Here is a 6000-nt window from a genome sequence, read left to right on the forward strand (position 1 = left end):
GGTGGCTCATGCCTGTAATCCCAGCACTTTGGGAGGCCGAGGCAGGCAGATCATGAGGTCGGGAGATCGAAATCATCCTGGCTAACACGGTGAAACCCCGTCTCTACAAAAATACAAAAAATTAGCCAGGCCTGGTGGCGGGTGACTGTAGTCCCAGCTACTCGGGAAGCTGAGGCAGGAGAATGGTGTGAACCTGGGAGGCGGAGCTTGCAGTGAGCCGAGATCCCACCACGGCACTCCAGCCTGGGCAACAGAGCGAGACTCTGTCTCAAAAAAAAAAAAAAATTTCTTACTTCTGCTTTCTTATCCCAAAGGTGGCATACTATATACTGTACTATGCCTTGCCTTTTTCACTTAATAATATATCCTAACGATCATGTCAGATAAGTTCACAGGGCTCCTAGTCATTCTTTTTATTTTCTTTTTGGCTGCCTAGTATTCTATTGTATGGACGTACCGTTGTTTGTTTAACCATTTTTTTTAAGAATGGGCATTTGGGTAGTTTCCAATGATTTCCTATTGTAAATATGCCTTTAAAAACCACCTTGTGGCCGGGCTTGGTGGCTCACACCTATAATCCCAGCTCAGGCAGGTAGATTGCCTGAGCTCAGGAGTTTGAGACCAGCCTGGGTTCAACACGGTGAAACCCCATCTCTACTAAAATACAAAAAATTAGCCGGTGTGGTGGCTTGCACTTGTAATCCCAGCTACTCACGAGGCTGAGACAGGAGAATTGCTTGAACCCGGAAGGCAGAGCTTGCAGTGAGCCGAGATCGCGCTGCTGCACTCCAGCCTGGGCGACAGAGCGAGACTCTCAAAAACAAACAAACAAACAAAAATCACCTTGTACGTAGCTTTCCATATTTGTGAATGAGCACCTTCTGGATAAATTCCTAGAAGTAGGATTGCTGGGTAAATGTGTACGTAGCTTTGTTAGATATTGCTAACTTCCTCCCCATTGAGGGTGTACTACTTGTTTGTACTCCTGGCATTGATTTTGCAACCTAGGTAGACCTTGCTATGAGGTGTTCTAAGCTAAGACTTTCCTTGAACCTAGCTGAGAGTCCTTGACCTTCCCATCAATAAACGCACTGCTCCAAACTCCCTTTGCCACACCCCAAGTGAAGTGGCAGAAAGGCAAGAGGAAGGGGTCTTATTAATCCCATCCCGGTTCATCTTCCCTGAGTTGTCCCAGGGATTTGTGCCTGAAACTTGGGAAACTAGAGCAGAGGTGAGTAATGAGGCTGAGGATCTTCGGCAGAGAGGAACTGGGGTGAGGAAAGGTAGAAATGGGGGCTCTGCCCCTTGGCACCTATGTTCTCAATCCTTTCCCTTCCTTTGGCCTCTCCACTATCCCTTCACACATAGACTGCCTCTCAAGCCTCTTCCCTGACCCGGAGCCCTTGGCTCTGGTCCTCACTAGATCCTGCCTGGTTTCCCTCCTCAACCCAAGTTCATGTAGGCTGAACACAGAGGACTGGCTTAAGGTAGAGGCAGAAATAGAAAGTCCCTGTCATTTCTGTTTTAACATGTACAGAGGAAATAAGTCAGTGGAACAAGAATGGCTCACACAAGGGAAAGAGGAAAGAGGACACAAAGAGAGATACTGGCAGAGGAAGCCAAGGGCAAAACATTCCACACAAGCATTTTGGACTCCAGCTCCAGGGCCTGCTCTAATCCTATGACCTGCAGAAAAGGGGACATGAGTGGAGAAAGGTGGTCATCCCAGTCTGACAAGGCAGAGGCCTTGCTTTTCTCATCCCTCTTTCCTTCTCACCCCTACCCACCAAATACCGACTGGGATGACAGGAATCAATGCTTATTTAAGAAGCAGGAACTGGGCTGGGTAGGGAGCCTTGTCTGAGAGGAGCCCTTTGGGGGAAGAATTCAGATTGCCTGAAGAATCCTTCCAGAGAAGGATAGTTAAGACTCTGGGTGGAGTGTTCCCCTTCAAGGTCAAACACTTGGAGCTAATCTAACCTAAGCCAAACAGTTTTTTAGGGGCTTGGCTAACGGGGTTTGTCTTGGTCATTCTGGGGACTAAGAATGAACAAGATCCTTTTCTCTCTCCAAGGCTTAGAGGGTCTGCAATGCTCTGTCTTAGTGGATAGGGCTGATCCATGTCTTTGGGTGCTGGGTCCAAGGCCAGGAGCACTGAAAAAAAAAAAAAAAAAGAGAGAGAGAGAGAGAAAAGGGGTTTCGGAGTTTTTGAGAGAAGGTAAATTCTTGAATAAGGGGCAGTTTCCGGTGGAAGGCTTGACCTGCTGACAGGTGGCAGGGAGCAGCCCAGACCCCGTTCCTCTAGGGACCTCCAGTTAGTGGGAGTGGGGAAGAGTAAAGCCTCCCGTTATCCTGGCCCAGGACGTCCAGCCCCTACACGCCACCTTACCTCTTCCAGCCCCCACACCTTCGGCAAATTCTAACTGCTCTCCTTCTGCCCCTAACTGGGCCCTCTCATTTTGATTTTCTTCTGACAAAGACCACAGCAGTGTGACAAATCTCCGTAGCCACGCCCTGTCACCTCTACCGTGGAGAGCAGGCTTTCTTTCCATTGTGCGGAGGGGAAACTGGAGGCCAGACGGCGGGTTAGGAACTCGCTGGCATCAGGCTGATTCCAAGGCCCCCAAACTGCCCGTACTTCTCTCAGCATGCCTTGACCCAGCGCTCTAACATCCCAGGCTCTGTGCTGGGCGCTGGGAGTCCCAGGGGTAAGACGGGCTGTGCTCCTTTGACTTGACCTTGAATCTAGAGACTTGGTGGTAAATGGAAGGGAGAAGGGTCTGAGGCTCGGCACAACCTGGGAGGCAGGAAGCCTCCATTCGCAGCTCAGTTCGCATTCTCCACGGAGTTCTCAGACTACAGCAGAGCCCGGGAGGGTGGAGCCCAGCGGCGGAAAGGCTGGCGGGGCGGGATCGCAGAGGCCGGAGAGAGCAGAGGGGCCGCGGGGTTGCGCAGTCAATCCCGCCCCGAGCCCCGGGGGAAGGGCTGAGACTGCGGGAGCCGATTACCCCTTTGGCCGGGACCCCGGGCTCAAAGCCGCGGGAGCAGGCGACCCGGTGCGCGCTAAATAACGACCTCACGGAGAAGCCGTCCCCGAGCCCATCAACATCGACCCCTAATCAGATTACTGAAAATAGGAAGGCCGGCTGCAGGAATAGTGGCACTCTGAGCCTCCACGATGGGAGGCCGTGGCGTGATTTTCGGGGGTTGCACCTCAGCAAGATGGTGGCAGGGAGGATGGGACACCCGAGGAGGAGCAAAGAAATGGATCCCCTCCCTCTGGAACACGGGCATTCTGTCTTGGGGCCCCTGCCCACTGGGGAAGGCCTCATTCCCTTCTCGAGCAGAACACAGGTAGGGAAGAGCTGTCTAGCCGAGGGGTGCAGTCAGATCAATCAACACCTCAAAGTGAAAATCAAACCGGTTCCTGTTGCTTCCCCAGCCCCGAGATGAGCTCTCTAAGTGTTTTGCTTCCTTCTCCCCCAGTTTCTCAGCTGTAGCCTTTATCACTCCTCCAAGCCCTGGGGCTGAAGGCAGGTGTTTCCTCTCCCCCAGCCTGATTCCCACAGATTTGTCTGCTTCAGGGTTTAGGGCCCACCTTCCAGAACACGCCTTACCAAGCTGCCACCATCCTTCCTGCCCCTTCCAGAGTCTGCTCCCCAAGCCACCACCCTTAGCCAAGGAGGGTAACTCAGCTCGTGGGCTAGGAGGCCTCTTCCACTCTCCTTCTTCCTAAACGCTCCTGGCCCAGCCCCTCGTCACCCTCAGGCTCCTTTCCTGGGCCTGGCCCAGCCTGGAATGAGCCTGGTCTCCTTCCTCCAGGTAGAGGGCTCAGAGTGGAGGGGGCGTAGTAGGGCCTCCAATGGGAAGCGCGTGGAGAAGGGGCAGCTTGGGGAGGGGCTTAAGGAGCAGGGCCAGGGTCTCTAGACTCCCTGTCAGACTCCTCACACAGAGGAGGGGGGCGCTGCAGAGTGGGATTTTGTTTCCCTTCCCTCCCCCACTCCTTTCCCCTCTCCACAGGGGCCTCAGTTGAGTGCCGGCCTACTTCTACATCTGACGTCCCCCCTGCCCGGCCAGCAGGCGCCGGCATCATGTCTGCAAGTTATTGTTAAGTCCGGCAGGAATGCCCAGGAGGGAGTTGCCTCTGGCAGCAGAGTGCCCACTTCCCTCCCAAGATGCGGCTGGCCACTCCTGCACCCTCCACACCCAGTTGGAGAAGAGCGGCGGGTACCCTCAGGGAGGTGGAGGAGTGTAAGAGGCCAGACTCGACTCGGGGAAGGATGCCAGCAGCCCCCTCTACCAAGAGCGAGCCAAGTATGTAAAAGAAAGAGAGAAGGGCGAGCAGGAAGGACAATCCCAGTCTTAATTCCTAGCTCTTCAGCAAGCCAAGGCAGTGACCCAAGACGCTCAGGGACCCTTCCACAGATGCCGGTGGCCCACCCCATCTGCCAAACACTCACCAGCCCCACAGTCTCCAGCCTCGACATTGGAAACTTTTCAATTCACCCTTCTCCTTCCTCCCCTTTGGGACCAGAGATGTGTGGGGCGGTGCCCTCGGAGACACTCATACAGTTGGTTCTGGACGCTCACACACACTCAAACAACAGCGGTACGAGGGAACTCCCAGCTTTTTCCACAGCTAATTATAGATGTGAAAGTCTGAGGATGTTTTGCAAGCAGCACAGAGAAACTGCTGAGGTTTCTCTGCAAAGCTAAAGAAATTTAATTCGTGCACTCTCCTTCCCCACTCCTGCCAACTTCTCCCAGCCCACCTCCACCCCATGGCCCCAAAGTGCCCCTCTCCTAGTTCCCGCTGCAGCCTCTCTTTCCTGCTGAAGATTTCTTTGGTTCCTTTTTTTTTTTTTTTCATCTCTCTTTTGGGCTTTCGAGAAAGGGAACAGACACGGAAAATATTTTTGCAACAGTTTTCCATCCTGCGTCTCATTCCCAAGCCAAGGGGGAAGGGGAGGGCAGGAACAGAATGCGTTGAGGGAGGGTAGATAAATATTTTTTCCAAGAGCTCAATTTTGGTGTCAAAAAGAGAATCCCTCCATTCCCCTACCCCATAGCCTAGGAATGACAAGAACTAGGAAAAGAGAGCTAAATCACATGTTCGACTATATGGTTTCTCAGAAATGATAATAGGTAAAACAGTATTTGACAAATCTGTGCACACACATATATTTTTAAAAATCTTCCAAACCCAGTCGCATGAAATATGCCAGGAAGAGGAAAATCTGGGAGTTTTAGAAGCCACTGACAGAAAAGAAAGAAACAAAGTTTGCAAATCACAAGTCAATTCATTCTCTGCAAGCCTACCTCTCTTTCTAGCAAAGATCCAGGTTTCTCCAAGCGGGACTCTCCCTCCGGGATTCCATGGATGGGGGTAGGGTGGGGTGACCACCCACCAGTCTCCCCAGTGTGGTAACCAAGCTAGAGACGCTGGCTTTGCTCTCTTGCCTTTCCGGCTAAGGCCGGGGAGTGGGCTGGGTCTCCTCCCCCTGCCCTTCCAATGGGAAGGACCTCTCAGGTTCCTGAAAGAAAAAGGGTGCAGGAGAGCTGGGCAGGTGTCTCTGATCTTGCTCTCTTCGGAGGGATGGTGCCCCAGGAAGTTCGTGCCCCCCTCCCAGCCCCCAGCTTTGGACGATCTCAACAGCAGAGCTTTCTTAAGAAAATGCTTGTCATGGCAACAGCTCTAGCTAACTCGGGCCAGACTCTTGCTCACCAGCTCTCCCCAAGCAGTGCGGGAAGAGAGAGGGGAGGAGCAGGAGCTGGAACAGAGGTGGGACTTGGCGCGGGGCCAAACCATTACTCTACTGTTAAGGTGGCCCGATTCCTGCGGTTGCTTCCTGGTTCGTCTTAAGGGGGAATGGGGAAAGAAAGGGAAGGAATCCTCTTCCCTGTCGGCTTTCTTCCCCGCCCTTGCTCTCACTTGTTGAATAGAAAGCTGAGTAGGGGTGGAGGAGGGGTGAGGGTGGAGGTGGGGAGTGGATGTGGGTG

At 53.0% G+C, this 6000-nt stretch overlaps 1 protein-coding gene across 4 annotated transcripts in view; it reads right to left on the reverse strand.

The window, feature by feature from the left end:
• ATP2B4 (ATPase plasma membrane Ca2+ transporting 4) overlaps nt 1-5718 on the reverse strand; it is a 117405-nt gene extending 111687 nt beyond the window's left edge. For all 4 annotated transcript variants that reach the window (XM_032136266.2, XM_032136272.2, XM_032136267.2 and 1 more), the window contains exon 1: nt 5320-5718. The gene's annotated coding sequence lies outside the window, so the exon portion shown is untranslated. The remainder of the gene's footprint in view (nt 1-5319) is intronic.
• Between the last annotated feature and the right edge of the window lie 282 nt (nt 5719-6000).

This window comes from Hylobates moloch, unplaced genomic scaffold (assembly GCF_009828535.3).
Source record: "Hylobates moloch isolate HMO894 unplaced genomic scaffold, HMol_V3 SCAFFOLD_18, whole genome shotgun sequence".
NCBI lineage: Eukaryota > Metazoa > Chordata > Mammalia > Primates > Hylobatidae > Hylobates > Hylobates moloch.